The following is a 21,520-nucleotide window of genomic DNA, read 5'->3' as shown; positions in this document are numbered from 1 at the left end:
TTGACCAAAGAAATATGATAAAAAAGAAATGCAACATCCATTTGGAAAAATCATTCCAGGTGAAGAAACTGATTGCATAAGACTCCTACTCAAAAGAACTTGAAACAAGCCTGATTCCATTTTGTAAAACCCAGGAAGAAGGTGAGATGATATTTTTGCTTTTTATGTACATTCTAAGTTTTTGTTTGTTTCTTTTTTGTTTGTTTTTTTACTTTTTATTATGACCATTTTAAAACATACTTACTTAAAGGTAGGGAAACAAGTACAATAAACCCCAGTGTGCAAGCACCAGTCATAACATTTGAGTTGCTAATCTTTTAACTTCTTTGCTTCTCAAATGAGGAATTCAAACTGAGAGAGGTAACCTAACAAACATCACAGTTATATTGTGACTGATCCGTGGGTCCATGACTGAAAGTGAAGTCCTAACTATCCCTACTCCCAGAACAGTGTCTCCCTCCAATTTATAGCTCTTGCCATTTGTTATACATGGATTGGTCAGACACTTTCATTTCTAATAGAAGTCTATATTTATTCACAGACACACAGACACACACACACACACACACACACCCCAGATCAGGAAATTTATCTGAACTGCCTCTATTGTATCTCTCCATCACCAAGAAAAGAGCCAGTATGGAATTTAAATGTACAGGAGCAAGATGGCAGAGGAGTAGGAGACTCAACATCATCAGGTCCCAGGAGCTCAGCTAGATAGTTATCAAACCATTCTGAACACCTACATACTCAACAGGAGATTGGAGAAGAGCAACAATTCTAGGAACAGAAAAGTGACCACTTTCTGGAAGGTAGGATGTGGGGAGAAATGAATCCAAGGTAACATACAGGAAGAAAGACCATGGGAGGAGGGGCTGGCTCCTGGCAAGTGAGACAGCAGCAGAGGACAAAATCAGAACTTTTAGAAGTCTGCTCCCCGAGGGATGTCTCTCCCGAAGCTAAGCAGGGGAAGAAGCCTTAACAGGGACAGTGTGGTCTCAGGACCCGCAGGGTCACAGAAAAACTGGGGGTGCCTGAGCTCCCAGGGATTGGAGAGGAGAAGCTAACTGCAGAGACAGATCTGAGATGCACTCTCAGCTGGGGGTTACCTTAAACTGTGATCCAAGGTACAGTTGGGCCAATGCTCTTCAAGCAGGGACCCTGCAGATGGCAGATCCAGGAGACCCAATCCTTCCTCCTGTGGGAGGAGTGGCACAGGAGCACACAGCAGGAATCTGCTGGGTTTGGAGACTCCAAGCAGGGTTGTGTGACAGAGACATAAATGCTCAGTCACAGGCCAGGTGAGCACAGAGCATGGCCAGAGACCAGAGACGGGAGGGATTGACTGCTTTTCTCTGAGGACACACTGAAGAGTGGAGCCCTGAGGTCTCACCTCCTATGGGACTAGACATTGGGAGGCCGCCATCTTCATTCCCATCCTCCAAAGCTGTACAGAAAGCATTCAGGGAACAAAAGCTCCTGAGAGCAAACCCGAGCAGGTTAGTCTGGCCCCTGGCAAGGGCAGTACAGTTCCACCTTGGGCAAAGACATTTGAGAATCAATGCAACAGTCCCCTCCCCCAGAAGATCAACAAGAATATCCAGCCAAGACCAAATTCATCAATCAATGAGAACTGCAAAACCTCAGAAATACAGAAATACAGATTATGGAATTCATGGCTTTTTTTCCCCATGATTTGTCTTTCAAAGTTAAATTTCTTAAATTCTATTTTTTCTTATTCTACTTTTAAAAATGTGTCCTCTTTCTTATTTTAACCTTTTTAAACCATTTTATCTTATGAATACCTTTTTAAAAATCTTTTTAAATTTTTATTCCTATACTATCCCTTCATTGTATTCAGCCTTATTTTTTGTATACATATAGGTTTTTCTTTCTTTAAAATTTTGGGATACAATTTCTTCTAATAGATCAAAATGTACCCTAAATCTAGCTTTCTTCTAGTTTCTGGCTTTCTTCTAGTTTCACATTCTTTCCTTTTTTTTTTTTTTTCTTTTTTCAACCAAGTACTTATCAATTCCTTTTTTAGAAGTTCTTTTAATTTTCATCTTTACAGTTAAATTCCATCCCTTCAGTGTGTTTGCCCTTATTTTTGTATACATACATATAAGTATTTCTTTCTTTAAAATTTTGGGAGGCATTTTCTTCTGGCAGACAAAAATACAACCAAAACCAAGTGTTTGGCTCTGTTCTATTCACCAGTTTAATTTTTTTTCTTCATTTCTCCCACTTTTGGGACTCTTCCAGTTTGCTTAGTGTTTATTTTTCTGGGGTCATTGCTTCCCTTTTGGTATTTGGTTCTCTAATTCATCTATTCTTATTTGGATAAAATGACAATGCAGAAAACCTCACCTCAAAAAAAAAAAAAAAAAAAGCAGTACCAATGGCTAAGGACCTAATCAATACAGACATTAGAAAGATGTCAGAACTAAAGTTCAGAATGGTGATTATGAAGGTGCTAGCTGGGCTTGAAAAAAGCGGGAAGATATTAGAGAATCCCTTTCTGGAGAAATAAAAGAATAAAAATCTAACCAAGGTGAAATCAAAAAAGCTATTAATGAGGTGCAATAAAAAATGGAGGCTCTTACTGCTAGGATAAATGAGGCAGAAGACAGAATTAGTGATATAGAAGACCAAATGACAGAATAAAGAAGCAGAGAATAACTAAGATAAAGACTACTGGACCACAAGGGGAGAATTCGAGAGATAAGTGATATCATAAGATGAAACAATATTAGACTAATTGGGATCCCAGGAGAAGGCGGGGGCAGAAGATATACTGGAGCAAATTATGCAGAGAATTTCCCTAATTTGGTGAAGGGAACCAGCATCAAAATGCAGGAGGCACAAAGAACTTCCCTCAAAATCAATAAAAATAGGTCCACACCCTGTCATCTAATAGTAAAACTTAAAAGTCTCAGTGACAAAGAGAAAATCCTGAAAGCAGTTCAGGACATGAGATCTACAACATATAATAGTAGAAATATTAGGTTGACAGCAGATCCATCCACCTCTGTGGATATCATGCCAAAAAGGACTGGCATGATATATTCAGAGCACTAAATGAGAAAAATATGCAGCCAAGAATACTATATCCAGCTAGACTATCACTAAAAATAGAAGGGAGATAAAAACTTTCAGGAAAAACAAAAACTAAAAGAATTTGCAAATGCCAGAGATCCCTACAGGAAATATTGAAAGGGGTCCTCTAAGCAAAGTGACAGCCTAAAAGTAAGAGACCAGAAAGGAACAGAGACAATACACAGTAACAGTCACCTTTAAGGCAATACAATGGCAATAAATTCATATCTTTCGATAGTTACCCTGAATGTAAATGGGATAAATGTCCCAATCAAAAGACACAGGGTATCAGCATGGATTAAAAATAATAAGAAGAAGAAGACCTATTGGTATGCTGTATGCAAGAAACTCATTTTAGACCTAAAGACACCTCCAGATTTAAAATCAGGAGGTGAAAACAATTTACCACACTAATGGACATCAAAAGAAAACTGAGGCAGCAATCCTTTTTAATTCGATTTTAAACCAAAGAATATAATAAGAGATGAGGAAGGACACTATAACATACTTAAAGGTTTTGTCCAACAAGATCTAACAATTGTAGATATCTATGCCCTTAACATGGGAGCAGCCAACTATAAAAACCAATTAATAACAAAGAACCACATCAGCACTAATATAATAATAGTAGAGGACTTTAACATCCCCCCTCACGGAAATGGACAGATCATCCAAGCAAAAGATCAGTAAGGAAATAAAAGCTTTAAAAGACACTCTTGACTAGATGGACATCACAGATAATTCAGAACATTCCATCCCAAAGCAACAGAATACACATTCTTCTCTAGGGTACATGAAGCATTCTCCAGAATAGATCACATCCTGGATCACAAATCAGGTCTCAACCAATCTCAAAAGATTAGGATCATTCCCTGCATATTTCCAGACAACAATCCATTGAAAATAGAACTGATCCACAAGAAGAAAGTTGGAAAAAACTCATTTCTATACACCAACAGCAAGACAGAAGAAAGAGAAATTAAGGAGTCAAACCCATTTACAATTGCACCTAAAACCATAAGATACCTGGGAATAAACCTAACCAAAGAGGCTAAGAATCTATACTCAGATGGAGGCAAAAGCACATCCTATTAAAGAATGAATGGGTCAACTAGGAAACTGAAGATGAATTTAAAAGATTCATGGAAACAAATGAAAATGAAAGCACAACTGTTCAAAATCTTTGGAGCACAGCAAAAGTGGTCTTGAGAGGAAAGGGCCTTTCTTCTGGGATCTCAATTATTCTTTCTCAAGAACCAATAAAGGTCTGAAGTACACAGTTTAACCCTATCTGTAACAGAGCTAAAGAAACAACAGCAAAGAAAGCTTAAATCCAGCAGAAGAGGAAATAATAAATATCAGAGCAGATATCAATGAAATAGAAACCAAAAGCACAGTAGAACAAATCAACAAATCTAGGAGCTAGTTCATGGAAAGAGTTGATAAGATTGATAAACCCTCTGGCCAAATTTATCAAAAAGAAAAGAAAAAGGACTCAAATTATTAAAATCATGAATAAAAGAGCAGAGATCACAACCAACACCAAAGAAATACAAACAATTATAAGAACATGTTATGAGCAACTCTACACCAGCAAATTTGACAATCTGGCAGGAATGGGTGCATTCCTAGAGACCTATAAACTACTGCAACTGAACCAGGAAGAAATAGAAAACCTGAACAGACCCATAACCAGTAAGGAGATTGAAGCAGTCATCAAAAATCTCCAACAAACAAGAGCCCAAGCCCAGATGACTTCCCAGGGGAATTCTACCAAACAGTTAAAGAAGAATTAAAAACTAATCTCCTGAAACTGTTTCCAAAAAATAGAAATAGAAGTAAAACTTCCAAACTCATTTTATTAGGCCAGCATTACCTTGATCCCAAAACAGACAAAGACCCCATAAAAAAGAGAATTACAGACCAATATCTTTGATGAACATGGATGCAAAAATTCTTACCAAAATACTAGCCAACAGAATCCAACAGTACATTAAAAGGATTATACACCACAACCAAGTGGGATTTATTCTTGGTTTGCAAGTTTAGTTCAACATTCACAAATCAATCAATGTGATACAATACAGTAATAAAAGAAAGGACAAGAACCATAAGATACTCTCAATAGAAGCTGAAAAAGCATTTGACAAAGTATAGCATCCTTTCTTGATCAAAACTCTTCACAGTGTAGGGATAAAGTATATATACTTCAATATCACCAAAACCATCTATGAAAAGCCCACAGCAAATATCTGGGAGAAAAAAGAGCTTTTCCCCTAAGGTCAGGAACAAAGCAGGGCTGTCCACTATCAACACTGCTATTCAACGTAGTACTGGAAATCCTAGCCTCAGAAATCAGACAACAAAAAGAAATAAAAGGCATCTGAAATGGCAAAGAAAAAGTCAAACTATCACTCTTTGCAGATGATACAATACCTTATGTGGGAAACCCAAAAGACTCCACTCCAAAACTGTTAGAACTCATACAGGAATTCAGAAAAGTGTCAGGATATAAAATCAATGCACAGAAATCAGTTGCATTTCTATACACCAACAGCAAGACAGAAGAAAGAGAAATTAAGGAGTCAAACCCATTTACAATTGCACCCAAAACTATAAGATACCTGGGAATAAACCTAACCAAAGAGGCAAATAATCTGTACTCAGAAAACTATAAAGTACTCATGAAAGAAATTGAGGAAGACACAAAGAAATGGGAAAATGTTCCATGCTCCTGGATTGGAAGAACAAATATTGTGAAAATGTCTATGCTACCTAAAGCAATCTACACATTTATTGCAATCCCTATCAAAATCCCATCCATTCTTTTCAAAGAAATGGAACAAATGATCCTAAAATTTATATGGAACCAGAAAAGACCTCGAATAACCAGAGAAATATTGAAAAAGAAAGCCAAAGTTGGTGGCACCACAATTCCAGACCTCAAGCTCTATTACAAAGCTGTCGTCATCAAGACAGCATGGTACTGGCATAAAACAGACACATAGACCAATGAAACAGAATAGAGAGCCCAGAAATAGACCCTCAACTCTAGGGTCAACTAATCTTCGACAAAGCAGGAAAGAATGTCCAATTGATAAAAGACAGTCTTCAATAAATAGTGTTAGAAAAATTGGACAGCCACATGCAGAAGAATGAAACTGTACATTTCCTTATACTACATACAAAAATAGACTCAAAATGGATGAAGGATGTCAATGTGAGAAAGGAATCCATCAAAATCCTTGAGAAGAACACAGGCAGAACCTCTTCGATCTCAGCCACAGCAACATCTTCCTAGAAACATTACCAAAAGCAAGGGAAGCAAGGGTAAAAATAAACTATTGGGACTTCATCAAGATCAAAAGGTTTTGCACAACAAAGGAAACAGTCAACAAAATTAAAAGACAACTGAAAGAATGGGAGAAGATATTTGCAAATGACATATCAGATAAAGGGCTAGTATCCAAAATCTATAAAGAACCTATCAAACTCAACACCCAAAGAACAAATAATCTAATCAAGAAGTGAGCATAAGACATGAACAGACATTTCTGCAAAGAAGACATCCAGATGGCCAACAGACACATGAAAAAGTGCTCCACATCACTTGGCATCAGGGAAATACAAATCAAAACCACAATGAGATATCACCTCACACCAGTCAGAATGGCTAAAATTAATAAGTCAGGAAATGACAGAAGCTGGCAAGGATGCAGAGAAAGGGGAACCCTCTTACACTGTTGGTGGGGATACAAGCTGGTGTAGCCACTCTGGAAAACAGAATGGGTAAAACAGTATGGAGTTTCCTCAAAAAGTTGAAAATAGAGCTACCCTACAACCTAGCAATTGAACTACTGGGTATTTATCCTAAGGATACAAATGTAGTGATCTGAAGGGGCATGTCACCTGAATGTTTATAGCAGCACTGTCCAAAATAGCCAAACTATGGGAAGTACCTAGAAATCCATCAGCAGAGGAATTGTTAAAGAAGATGATATATAGATATAGATATAGATATATAAATACACACACACACACACACACACACACACACACACACACACACACTGGAATAGTATGCAACCATCAAAAAGACCAGAATCTTGGGCACCTGGGTGGGTCAGTGAGTTAAGCTTCTACCTTTGGCTCAGGTCATGGTCTCAGGGTCCTGAAATGGAGCCCCACATAAGGCTCTCTGCTCAGCAGGGAGCCTGCTTCTCCCTCTCTCTCTCTGCCTGCCTCTCTGCCTACTTGTATTTTTTGTTTTGTTTTGTTTTGTTTTTGTTTTTTGTTTTTTGGGTTTTCCAGAGGTCAGTATCTTTTTTTTTTTTTTTTTTTACTTGTGATCTCTCTCTCTCTGTCAAATAAATGAATAAAAATCCTTAAAAAAAAAAAACAGAATCTTGCCATTTGCAATGATGTGGCTGGAACTAGAGGGTATTACATTAAGTGAAATTAAGTCAATCAGAGAAAGACAATTATCATATGATCTCTCTGATACGTGGAACTTGAGAGGCAGGGAATGGGGTGGTAGGGAACATAGGAGGGGAAAAATGGAACAAGATGGGACTGGAGAGGGAGACAAACCTAAGAGACTCTTAATCCCAGGAAACAAATTGATGGTTGCTAGGATATGGGAGGGGAGGGATAGGGTGGCTGGGTAATGGACACTGGGGAGGGTATGGGCTATGGTGAGTGCTGTGAATTGTGGAAGGCTGATGATTCACAGACCTGTATCCCTGAAGCAAAGAAAGAAAGAAAGAGAGGAGTCAATATGAATGAAAAGTATAGAAGACTAAGGACATTCTGGTCTGAATGGTGAGAACACCCTTGCCAAATAAATTATCCAAAATGCCTATGTTCAGCAGCAGGAGTTAGTTCCAGTGACTTATAATAAAAGTTTCTTAACAGGTCTTTTAAAAAAAAATTGTTTATTTATTTGACAGAGATTACAAGTAGGCAGAGAGGCAGGCAGAGAGAGAGGGAGGAAGCAGGCTCCCCACTGAGCAGAGAGCCTATGTGGGACTTAATCCCAGGACCCTGGGATCACGACCTGAGCTGAAGGCAGAGGCTTAACCCACTGAGCCACCCAGGCACCCTTAACAGGGGTCTTAAATATCTTCTCCCAGATATGGCTGAAAATCTTTAACACAAATCAGAATACATTGTTCTGCTTTTTTGTTTGGTTTTTTGTTGTTGTTGTTTGTTTTGTTTTTTAATTTTTAATTTTTTATAAACATATAATATATTTTCCCCCAGGGGTACAGGTCTGTGAATCGCCAGGTTTACACACTTCACAACACTCACCATAGCACATACCCTCCCTAATGTCCATAACCCCACCCCTCTTCTCCCAACCCTCCTCACCCCAGCAACCCTCAGTTTGTTTTGTAAGATTAAGAGTCACTTATGGTTTGTCTCCCTCCCAATCCTATCTTGTTTCATTTATTCTTCTCCTACCCCCTTAACCCCCATGTTGCATCTCCACTTCCTCATATCAGGGAGATCATATGATAGTTGTCTTTCTCTGCTTGACTTATTTCATTAAGCATGATACCCTCTAGTTCCATCCGTGTTGTCGCAAATGGCAAGATTTCATTTCTTTTGATGGCTGCATAGTATTCCATTGTGTATATATACCACCTCCTCTTTATCCATTCATCTGTTGATGGACATCTAGGTTCTTTCCATAGTTTGGCTATTGTAGACATTGCTGCTATAAACATTCGGGTGCACGTGCCTCTTTGGGTCACTACGTTTGTATCTTTAGAGTATTTACCCAGTAGTGCAATTGCTGGGTCATAGGGTAGTTCTATTTTCAAAATTTTGAGGAACCTCCATCTGTTTTCCAGAGTGGTTGCACCAGCTTGCATTCTCACCAGCAGTGTAGGAGGGTTCCCCTTTCTCCGCATCCTCACCAGCATCTGTCATTTCCTGACTTGTTAATTTTAGCCATTCTGACTGGTGTGAGGTGGTATCTCATTGTGGTTTTGATTTGTATTTCCCTAATGCCGAGTGATGTGGAGCACTTTTTCATGGGTCTCTTGGCCATCTGGATGTCTGCTTTGGAGAAATGTCTGTTCATGTCTTCTGCCCATTTCTTGATTGGATTATTTGTTCTTTGGATGTTGAGTTTGATAAGTTCTTTATAGATTTTGGACACTAGCTCTTTATCTGATATGTCGTTTTCAAATATCTTCTCCCATTCTGTCAGTTGTCTTTTGGTTTTGTAAACTGTTTCCTTTGCTGTGCAAAAGTTTTTGATCTTGATGAAATCCCAATAGTTCATTTTTGCCCTTGCTTCCCTTGCCTTTGGCGATGTTCCTAGGAAGATGTTGCTGCATCTAAGATCGAAGAGGTTCTGCCTGTGTTCTCCTCAGGGATTTTGATGGATTCCTTTCTCACATTGAGGTCTTTCATCCCTTTTGAGTCTATTTTTGTGTATGGTATAAGGAAATGTCCAGTTTCATTTTTCTGCATGTGGCTGTCCAATTTTCCAAACACCATTTGTTGAAGAGATTGTCTTTTTTCCATTGGACATTCTTTCCTGCTTTGTTGAAGATTGGTTGGCCCTAGAGTTGAGGGTCTATATCTGGGCTCTCTATTCTATTCCATTGATCTATGTGTCTGTTTTTGTTCCAGTACCACACTGTCTTGATGATGACAGCTTTGTAATAGAGCTTGAAGTACGGAATTGTGATGCCACCAACTTTGGTTTTCTTTTTCAATATTCCTTTGGCTATTCGAGGTATTTTCTGGTTCCATATAAATTTTAGGATTGTTTGTTCCATTTATTTGAAAAAAAAATGGATGGTATTTTGACAGGAATTGCATTAAATGTGTAGATTGCTTTAGGTAGCATAGACATTTTCACAATATTTGTTCTTCCAATCCAGGAGCATGGAACGTTTTCCCATTTATTTGTGTCTTCCTCAATTTCTTTCATGAGTACTTTATAGTTTTCTGAGTATAGATTCTTAGCCCCTTTGGTTAGCTTTATTCCTAGGTATCTTATAGTTTTGGGTGCAATTGTAAATGGGTTTGACTCCTTAATTTCTCTTTCTTTTGTCTTGCTGTTGGTGTATAGAAATGCAACTGATTTCTGTGCATTGATTTTATATCCTGACACTTTATTGAATTCCTGTACAAGTTCTAGCAGTTTGGGAGTAGAGTCCTGTGGGTTTCCCACATAAAGTATCATATCATCTGCGAAGAGTGACAGTTTGACTTCTTCTTTGCCAATTTGGATGCCTTTAATTTCCTTTTGTTTTCTGATTGCTGAGTACTATGTTGACTTCTAGTACTTCTAGTACTATGTTGAATAGCAGTGGTGATAATGGACATCCCTGCTGTGTTCCTGACCTTAGCAGAAAAAGCTTTCAGTTTTTCTCCATTGAGAATGATATTTGCAGTGGGTTTTTCATAGATGGCTTTGATAATACTGAGGTACGTGTCCTCTATCCCTACACTTTGAAGAGTTTTGATCAGGAAGGGATGCTGTAGTTTGTCAAATGCTTTTTCAGCATCTAGTGAGAGTATCATATCGTTCTTGTTCTTTCTTTTATTTTTTTTTTTAAAGATTTTTTATTTATTTATTTGACAGACTGAGATCCAAGTAGGCAGAGAGGCAGGCAGAGAGAGAGGAGGAAGCAGGCTCCCCACTGAGCAGAGAACCCGATGCGGGGCTTGATCCCAGGACCCTGAGATCATGACCTGAGCTGAAGGCAGAGGCATTAACCCACTGAGCCACCCAGGCGCCCCTGTTCTTTCTTTTATTAATGTGTTGTATAACATTGATTGATGCGGATGTTGGACCAACTTTCAGCCCTGGAATAATTCCCACTTGGTCGTGGTGAATAATCCTTTTAATATACTGTTGAATCCTATTGGCTAGTATTTTGGTGAGAATTTTCACATCTGTGTTCATCAAGGATATTGGTCTGTAGCTTTCTTTTTTGATGGGATCCTTGTCTGGTTTGGGGATCAAGATGATGCTGGCCTCACAAAATGAGTTTGGAAGTTCTCCTTCCATTTCTATTTTTTGGAACAGATTCAGGAGAATAGGAATAAGTTCTTCTTTAAATGATTGGTAGAATTACCCCGGGAAGCTGTCTGGTCCTGGGCTTTTGTTTGTTTGGAGATTTTTGATGACTGTTTCAATCTCCTTACGGGTTATGGGTCTGTTCAGGTTTTCTATTTCTTCCTGGTTCAGTTGTGGTAGTTTATATGTCTCTAGGAATACATCCATTTCTTCCAGATTGTCAAATTTGTTGGCATAGAGTTACTCATGGTATGTTCTTATAATTGTCTGTATTTCTTTGGTGTTAGTTGTGATCTCTCCTCTTTCATTCATGATTTTATTATTTGGGTCCTTTCTCTTTTCTTTTTGATAAGTCTGGCCAGGGATTTATCAATCTTATTCATTCTTTCAAAGAACCAGCTCTTATTATAGTCTTTGGCTTAAAATCTAATTGGTCTAAGGATTGCCACTCCTGCTTTCTTCTGATGTCCATTAACATGGTAAATTGTTTTCCACGCCCTCACTTTAAATCTGGAGGTGTCTTTGGGTCTAAAATGAGTTTTTTGTAGGCAACATATAGATGGGTTTTGTTTTTTTTTTTATCCATTCTGATACCCTGTGTCTTTTGATTGGGGGATTTAGCCCATTAACATTCAGGGTAACTATCAAGAGATATGAATTTAGTGCCATTTTATTGCCTATAAGGTGACTGTTACTGTATATTGTCTCTGTTCCTTTCTGATATACTACTTTAGGCTCTCTCTTTGTGTAGAGGACCCCTTTCAATATTTCCTGTAAAGCTGGTTTGGTGTTTGAAAATTCTTTCAGTTTCTGTTTGTCCTGGAAGGTTTTAATCTCTCATTCTATTTTCTATGATAGCCTAACTGGATATAGTATTCTTGGCTGCATGTTTTTCTCATTTAGTGCTCTGAATAGATATTGCCAGCTCTTTCTGGCCTGCCAGCTCTCTGTGGATAAGTCTGCTGCCAATCTAATGTTTTTACCGTTGTATGTTACAGACTTATTTTCCCAGGCTGCTTTCAGGATTTTCTCTTTGTCACTAAGACTTGTAAATTTTACTATTAGGTGATGGGGTGTGGACCTATTATTATTGATTTTGAGGGGGTTCTCTGCACCTCCTGGATTTTGATGCTTATTCCCTTTGCCATATTGGGGAAATTCTCTCCAATAATTCTCTCCAATATACTTTCTGCTTCCCTCTCTCTTTCTTCTTCTTCTGGAATCCCAATTATTCTAATGTTGTTTCATCTTATGGTGTCACTTATCTCTCGAATTCTCCCCTCATGGTCCAGTAGCTGTTTGTCCCTCTTTTGCTCAGCTTCTTTATCCTCTGTCATTCGGTCTTCTATATCACTAATTCTTTCTTCTGCCTCATTTATCCTAGCAATGAGAGCCTCCATTTTTTAATAGCACCTCATTAATAGCCTTTTTTATTACAACTTTGTTAGATTTTAGTTTTTTATTTCTCCAGAAAGGGCTTTTATATATCCCGAGAGGGTTTCTCTAATATCTTCCATGCCTTTTTCAAGCCCGGCTAGAACCTTGAGAATCGTCATTCTGAACTCTAGATCTGACATATCACCAATGTCTGTATTGATTAGGTCCCTAGCCTTCGGTACTGCCTCTTGTTCTTTTTTTTTGTGGTGAATTTTTCTGCCTAGTCATTTTGTCCAGATAAGAGTATATGAAGGAGCAAGTAAAAATACTAAAAGTGTGGCAAAGACCCCAGGAAAATATGATTTAACCAAATCAGAAGAGGTCCCAAATCGTGAGGGGGGCAGAAAGGGGATAAAAAGAGGTTCAGAAAGAAAAGAAAAAAAAAAAAAGAAAATGAATAAAGAAAAAATATAAAAAAGAAAAATATATATATGTATATTAGATAAACTAGTTAAAAAACGTTAAAAAAGAAAAGGGTAAAAGTTTTAAAAAATTTAGCAGAAGAAGAGAAAAAAAATTGAAAAAGAAAAACAATTAACTGCAAGACTAAAGAATCATGGGGAGAAAGCCATGAGTTCCATGCTTTGCTTTCTCCTCCTCTGGAATTCTGCTGCTCTCCTTGATATTGAAACTGCACTCCTTGGTAGGTGAACTTGGTCCTGGCTGGATTTCTTGTTGATCTTCTGGGGGAGGGGCCTGTTGTAGTGATTCTCAAGTGTCTTTTCCCCAGGCGGAATTGTACCGCCCTTACCAGGGACTGGACTGAGTAATCCGCTCTGGTTTGCTTTCAGGAGGTTTTGTTCCCTGAATGCTTTCCGTAGAGTTCTGGAGGATGGGAATAAAAATGGCGGCCTCCTGGTCTCTGGTCCGGAGGAGCTAAGAGCCCGGGGCCCCACTCCTCAGTGCGCCCTCAGAGAACAGCGCCCAATTACTCCCATCTCCCTGGCCTCTGGCCGCGCTCTGAGCTCACCGAGCCTGCGACTGGTTCAAGGTATCCCCAAGCTGAGAGCTCCCTCCTCGGCTCTGTCTCTATAGCCGGCTTTCCCATTCTAAAATATTTTATTTATTTATTTGACAGACTGAGATCACAAGTAGGCAGAGAGGCAGGCAGAGAGAGGGAGGGAAGCAGGCTCTCCGCTGAGCAGAGAGCCCAATGCGAGGCTCAATCCCAGGACCCTGAGATCATGACCCCAGCCGAAGGCAGAGGCTTAACCCACTGAGCCACCCAGGCGCCCCTGGCTTTCCCATTCCAATACCCGCAAGCTCTGCGACACTCAGACACCCCCAATCTTTCCGTGACCCTGCGGGACCTGAGGTCACGCTGACCCCGTGTGGGCTTCACCCCGGTTTGACCTCTGGAGCGATGTCCCTCAGTAGAACAGACTTTTAAAAGTCCTGATTTAGTGCTCCCTTGCTCCGCCACTTGCCGGGAGCCGGCCCCCACCCCCCACAGTCTATCTTCCTGTCACTTTGGATTCACTTCTTCGCCAGTCCTTCCTTTCAGAAAGTGGTTGATTTTCTGTTTCTAGAATTGCTGTTCTTCTTCTCTTCGATTTCCCGTTGGATTTGTAGGTGTTTGTAATCTTTAGATAAGTTATCTAGCTGATCTCCTGCTACCTGAAGTAGTCTCAGCCTGCTACTTCTCCACCATCTTGACTCCTCCCCCATTGTTCTGGTTTTGGCTACATCTACTATTTTCTTTTTTTTTTAAGATTTTATTTATTTATTTGACAGAGCGGGAGAGATCACAAGTAGGCAGAGAGGCAGAGAGAGAGAGAGTGGGAAGCAGTCTCCCTGCTGAACAGAGAACCTGATGTGGGGCTCAATGCCAGGACCCTGAGACCATGGCCTGAGCTGAAGGCAGAGGTTTAATACACTGAGTCACCCAGGTGCCCCTATTTTCTTATTTTTAACACAGGACACCAGAAACTATGAAATCAAATAAAGGTAAAGCTATTTCATTATAATTAAGTTCCTAGGTCTTGTGTTACTCACCCCATTCTTTAAATCAAACCAAACTACCCATGCAACATTCAGCCAGCCATTGATAAAAGCAAATCATAGGCAATCCTAATCTGGAATCCCCTTGTTTTATTCCTACCTTGCTCTTGCTCCACTCTGTCTTTTGCTCCACTTCAGTCTCCCACCTTTCTCTTTACATTTGCACTCTATGAATGACTTTGTCTTAACCAATTTAGTATCTTTGCTGCTCCTCAAAGTATCACTTTGTTCTTTGGATTCACTTGACCCTAAGGTGCTCAATTCACTCTTCTTGCCATTTCTTTGGAACACAAATCCCTACAAAGAAGGATTTAGGACTATGTCATATGAGGTCAATGCTGCAGACAGGTTAGTGTGTGGTGATGCCATGTTTGTGGGCTGTTTAGTCATTATTCCCTCCCAAGGAAACTTGGCTACCATTGCTATTCGATGATGCTTTTTCACTTAGACCAACTGAGAGCTCATCTCATACACAAATATGAAAAAAGAAATCATTTTTTCCTGCCTGTTATGACTTGCATGTAGCCGGGATACTTGGTACCCCTCTCATGCTCATCTGAAAACCTAGGATGGTGTTTAAAATGGATTCTGACTTTTTTGTTAAAAAAATTAATCTTGGGGCACCTGGGCAGCTCAGTGGGTTAAAGCCTCTACCTTCGGCTCAGGTCATGATCCCGGGGTCCTGGGATCGAGCCCCGCAACGGGCTCTCTGCTCAACAGGGAGCCTGCTTCCTCCTCTGTCTCTGCCTGCCTCTCTGCCTACTTGTGATCATTTGTCTGTCAAATAAATAAATAAAATCTTTTAAAAAATTAATCTTGTTAATTTCTTTGCCAAGGAGTTCAAAATTACTAGTTTTACTTCTCTTAAAATGTATGCAATTATATGTTACAGTGTTTAAATTATCCAAAGTAATGTTTACATCTCTCTCCCATGTTCTACAATGCAACTCAACCCTTTAAAATTAAGACACACTAATCTATTAATTTTTAGTCATTTCCTATTCCTTTGACATCTACTGTTAAAGAGTAAATAATCCAGTAAAGAAATATATGGTCAAGGCTCTAAAAAAATACACTAACCCACTATAAGAAAGGCATCTGGATGTTTGTATATACACATGTGAGTATGTGTGCCTTCATAGGTACATAGATATGTATATACATGTTTTGGAAGTGGAAATTGACTAGTGTTGATTTATTCTCTCAAATTCCTAATCTCTGATGTTAACCACATGAATTTGTAAACTGGTTCGTTTACAATTAGGAGCAAGGTATGTTGCCAAAGAGCAGAGCAAAATGAACTGGTCCACATGGGAACAACAGGAAACAAAACTCATGATCTTTGTCTTGGTAAAATTATGCTAATTAATTAATTAGGTTGGAACATAAATAGTTCATTAATCTTAGAAGAAAATCTTGTATCTTTCGAAAGTAACCTGTTAACTCACTATTCCTTACACTCAAACTCATCATCTAGCACTCTCATATCAGCAAAACCTCAGCAGCAGAGGGAGCCAAGGGAGAAATAGAAATTATTTCTAAAGTTGGACATATAATCCTTTCTGCCATAAAATAAAATACAATCTAAGCATCCCCATTTCTATTTAAAAACCCCAAAATGTTTATGGTGCCCAGAACTTGAAATTTAAGAGTTATCTAATTTTTTTTCTTTTCCTTTACTCCATATCTAGGCATTCTTTAAATCTTGTCAACTTTTCCCATATAAAATTTCTTCAATGTATTCATTTCTATAAAATCTTCCACATTCCTACCCTCATAATGTCATGCCTGAACTATGACAACCACCATTGAACTGGCCTCCTTATGTCCATTCCTTTTGTGTTCTAATATTATATAGGCATACCTTGAAGATATTGTAGGTTTGGTTCCAGACCACCACAATACAGCAAATACCACAATAAAGTCAAATGAATTTCCCACTGCATATAAAATGTATGTTTACACTATACTATAGTCTCCTGAGTGTACAATAGCACTATGTCTAAAAAACAATGTGCATACCTTCATTTAAAAATACTTCATTGTTATAAAATACTAACCATCGGGGTGTCTGGGAGGCTCAATTGTTTAAATGTCAGACTCTTGATCTCAGCTCAGGTCTTGATCTCATGATGGTGAGTTCAAGCCCCACACTGGGCTCCACACTGGGTGGGCATAGAGCCTACTTAAAAAAAAAAAAAAGATTCTAACCATCATCTGAGCTTTCAATTGAGCCTCAATGTTGATGGCTGCTGACTGACCAGGATGGTAGTTACTGAAGGTTGTGGCAATTTCTTAATATAAGACAACAATAAAGTTTGCCATATCAATTGACACTTCCTTTCACTTGACATTTAGAGGCCATGGCACAGTTATTAATTGGCCTAGATTCAATACAGTGTCTCAGGGAATAGGGAGGCTTGAGGAGAGGAAGAGTGATGGGGAAACTGCTGGTCATTAGAACAGTCAAAATTTGTCACTGAAGTTCCCCATGTTATATGGGCATGGTTCATGATGCCCTGAAACAATTACAATACTAACATCAAAGGTCACTTATCACAGACCACCATAACAAATATGACAATCATTAAAAAGCTTGAAATACTGCAGGAGTTACCAAAATGTGACACAGAGACATGAAACGAGCAAATGCTGTTGGAAAATAGTGCCACCAGAATTGCTCCAAGCAGGGTCATCATCAACCTTCGATTAGCAAAAAATACATTATCTGCAAACCCCCATAAAGTGAAGTACAATAATATGCCTATAAATCACAGTGACAGGAAAGAAAAACAAAGTCCCCCAAGGTCTGCCATCAGGATGTTTCTTACCTCCAAGAGCTTCCTATTGTCCATCAGAGTAAATTTACCATGGTCTGTCTGGTGGTCCACACCTTACAGCCGCAGTACCTCCCACCCATCTAAATGTACCCCCTCACTGCTTCCCAGCCTGAACGCTCTACCCTGGTAGGCCAGTCTCCTCTCATGCTGCAGCTACTCTCACCCTATCACCTGTAAAGTCTGCTAGAACCTAAATTCAACCCAGGACTAACCATCCTGGCTCAGCCTATTGACCCCACAATGAATCCTCTCTTCTCTGACTCTCCTGAGCCATAGAAATAACCTGCTCCATCCAGTCATGTACTTGATTATATTCTTTGAGTTCTGTCTTCCCAACTAGATTCCAAGAGGAAGGATGCTTCATGCATCTTTGACTTTCCCACAACAAGGTGTTAAAAGTTTCAATAGAGACTTTTATTAAAAAGTATTTTCCTAAACATTACAGTAAAGCGATAAACTGGAACAACACCCAAAAGTTTATAACTCGGAATAAAAAATTAAGAATATTTTTAAAGAATGCTAGTAAAAATTTACTTTTTAATAATAATCTTATACTCGAGTAAAAAGTGACCAAATATCACAAAACTAACTTGTACTAACTCATCTTTGGTTTTTAAAATAATAAATTAAAAGATATCCTGGCCAAATTCACTTAAGCCAAAGTCTTAGCAAAAGAGGTGAGTGGAAAGTCAAGCCTGGACATGCTCTCATGCTGATGGCTGACAGCCCCTCCATGCCAGGCCAGCAGGAGGCCCGGTCTGGAGAACACCCTTGCAGTCAGTCCAAGAACCTGCTTTGCAGATACTATAAGCAGACTGGCCAAATGGAAAGAAGGTTCTATGGCTTGATTGCCAAGAAAGCATGATAAGAAAAAAACTTGAAACCTCAATTAAATAAATAAATCTACAAATCTTTCTTAGGAAATATTCAGAAATTCAGAAAATACAATGGTATTCCTTCCATTAGTCATTCTGGCAATTATTAAAAACAGAAATAACCTAAAATAAATCACAATATGTGAATGGCTAACATAACTTTTGGTAGAACAATCTCAGCACTCTCAAAGCAAAGTGGCCAAATAGGTCACCCAGACAAGTGAAGTGGGCTAGGTGGTGGGAAATCTCCTGATATTAAATATTTTGTCAACTAATTCAAATATTTGTTAATATTGCAAAGTCCAAACAGTTGGCCCACACACAGCCAGCTTGCTACCTCTGATCTACATGGTAGAATGTTTTTGATATGTGATTAAAGAATTTTTAATGAAAATGCTCTTTGCATAATAGTAGGTTAAAAGAGGAAAGAAGACTAGCAGGAAAGACATCCAAATAATAGCTGTCTCTGGAGGGAAACTATGGATTATTTGTTTTCTTTACACTTTTCCATATTTTTCCAATTTTCCTCAAATGAAGATTTATAACACTCCAAATTTTTTTAAGATTTTATGTATTTATTTGAGAGTGGGGACAGAGAGAGAATGCTCACAAAAGCAGGGGGAGGGAGAAGCAGTCTCCCCGCTGAGCAGGGGCTCAGTGTGAGCCCAATGCAATCTCCATCCCAGCTTGAGCCAAAGGCAGACGCCCAACTAACTGAGCCATCCAGGTGCCCCTATTACTCTGTATTTTTAAAAACTATCTTAAAGAAGGAAAAATACACTTTCTCAGCCCTTCCTTTGTGTCCAACATTAATGTCACAGCATTAATTGGGTGATGTCTTGGCAACTCAGAAAACTTGGCATCTCGTTTATTATTCTTCAATCAGTCATGTTAAATTTTGGGTCTAAATTACTATGAAGTCCCACAATTTTGAATAGCATTAAGACTAATTTAACAGGGTGTCTGGGTGGCTCAGTGATTCAAAGCCTCTGCCTTCGGCTCAGGTCATGATCCCAGGGTCCTGGGATGGAGCCCCGGATCGGGCTCTCTGCTCAGCAGGGAGCCTGCTTCCTCCTCTCTCTCTGCCTGCCTCTCTGCCTGCTTGTGATCTCTGTCTGTCAAATAAATAAATAAAATCTTAAAAAAAAAAAGACTAATTTAACACTATTAACAGATTGCAAACATTGCTGAAGGCAGATACAAAAATAATGTATATAAAGCACTTGGCCCCAAACACACTCAGTAAATGGTAACTTTAAAAATAAGGTATTCATGGGGTGCCTGGGTGGCTCAGTGGATTAAGCATCTGCCTTTGGCTCAGGTCAGGATCCCAAGGTCCTGGGATGGAGCCCCATATCGGGCTCCCTGCTCGGTGGGGAGTCTGCCTCTCCCTCTGTCCTTTCCTCTCACTTGTGTTCTCTCCATCTCTCTCAAATAAAATAAATAAAATCTTTTAAAAAGGGGCACCTGGGTGACTCAGTCATTAGTTGTTTGCCTTTGGCTCAGGTCATGATCCCAGGATCCTGGGATCAAGCCCCACATCAGGCTCCCTGCTGCCCGGGAAACCTGCTACTCTTTCTTCCACTCCCCCTGCTTGTGTTTCCTCTCTCACTGTGTCTCTGTCAAATAAATAAATAAAATATTTTTTTAAAATCTTTTGAAAAATAAGGTATTCATAATTAGTAGGGAATAGAGATGTCTCATTACGAATGCAAACTGAAAATAAGCAACTGCATGGCTTTTTTGAGAGCAGCATTCAATAGGAACAAGCAACAACAGGCATTCAAGAATAAAGGCAGGAAGAAGTTTGTAAAACAAATAAATACCAACAAATATAATGCCTATTAACATAAATGGATCAATCTTTTTAAAAAAGAGCTACAAGATGTATTAGGCAGTTTGCTTTTTATACCATTGATTAGATGTTGATTTATGTTCATTTTTCAGTAAAATGCCCAGAGGTTATTACAATTATAAGGCAGAATTTTGTGCGCATATGGGATCTTTCCAATCACATTTTAATGCATTTGGTAGGATTTTCATTTAGACTAATTTACAAAATAAAGAACTCTTAGACTAAATCAATGGCCTTCTGCAAATTTCAGAATTGACAATTCAGAATAGCCAAGTAACTCAATGACCAGCACCACAGGGTGCTACCTGGGAAACCAGGCACCCTTGATTTTCATTGTCATTTCACACTAATGATCCTTGTCCTCACCTCCCTGCCTCAGGCTCTTCCAATGCCTGCTTGTGTAGCAGAGCCCAGGCAGCACCAAGGGAGAAATTCTTGTCTCTCAGGAGCCAATTTTTTAAAGATTTTACTTATTTATTTGACAGAGAGAGAGAGAGCACAAGTAGGCAGAGCGGCAGACAGAGGCAGAGGGAAAAACAGGCTCCCTGCTGAGCAGAGAGCCCAATGTGAGGCTCAATCCCAGAACTCGGGGATCATGACCTGAGCCAAAGGCAGACATTTAACCGACTGAGCTACCTAGGTGCCCCTCTCAGGAGCCATTTAAATCCAGAAGCAGGAACAGGAAATTTCTTCACATTGCGGGCACCCTTGCTAGACTGTTCCTTTGTTCATTGACGTCTTTTTCTTTCATCTGCTATGGGCTCTTCTATCTTGGACCCTGATTTGGACCTCAGAGCTCCAATGATGGACTTCTGCATTTTGCAGCAACTTCTGGCTAACATTGACTTGACTTAAGAAGTAACTGCCATTGGCTTGTCTGTCTTGATGCTAACCTCAGCCCATCCTAAGTTTGAAACCATTATCTGTGCCTTAGTTATTAGCCTTTCTGGACCCTTTACCACCTCCTCCCCACCACCATCACCACCAAGTGTGTCTCAGATTCTGACCAGCATAGTTGACTGCAAATCATGTCCCTGATCGCTGCCATCTTCTCCTTGCCCAAGTCCCCAACCCCTAGTTATCAGAATCCAGCAATAAACTATGATTTTAACTCCTTTGGGGAAGCCTAGGTCAAATATGGCCAGAACTTTTTAAAGTGTTTATCATAGTCTACTTTTTCTTCTTCTATTTTTGTTCCCTATTTAGCCAATGTTTATTAATTATTCCAGTGTTTATTTTCTATTCTGCACCCTTCTAAAACTCTCTGGAGAAAAGGCGTTTAGAGACTTGTAAGAACATCCCCTGGAATGAGTAAGATTAGACCCTGGATAATCCTCAGATAATCAGGCAACTTTTCATGAAGCAATTT

Source organism: Mustela erminea, chromosome 1, assembly GCF_009829155.1.
Source record: "Mustela erminea isolate mMusErm1 chromosome 1, mMusErm1.Pri, whole genome shotgun sequence".
Lineage (NCBI taxonomy): Eukaryota > Metazoa > Chordata > Mammalia > Carnivora > Mustelidae > Mustela > Mustela erminea.
Note: the sequence above shows the minus strand (reverse complement) of the source record.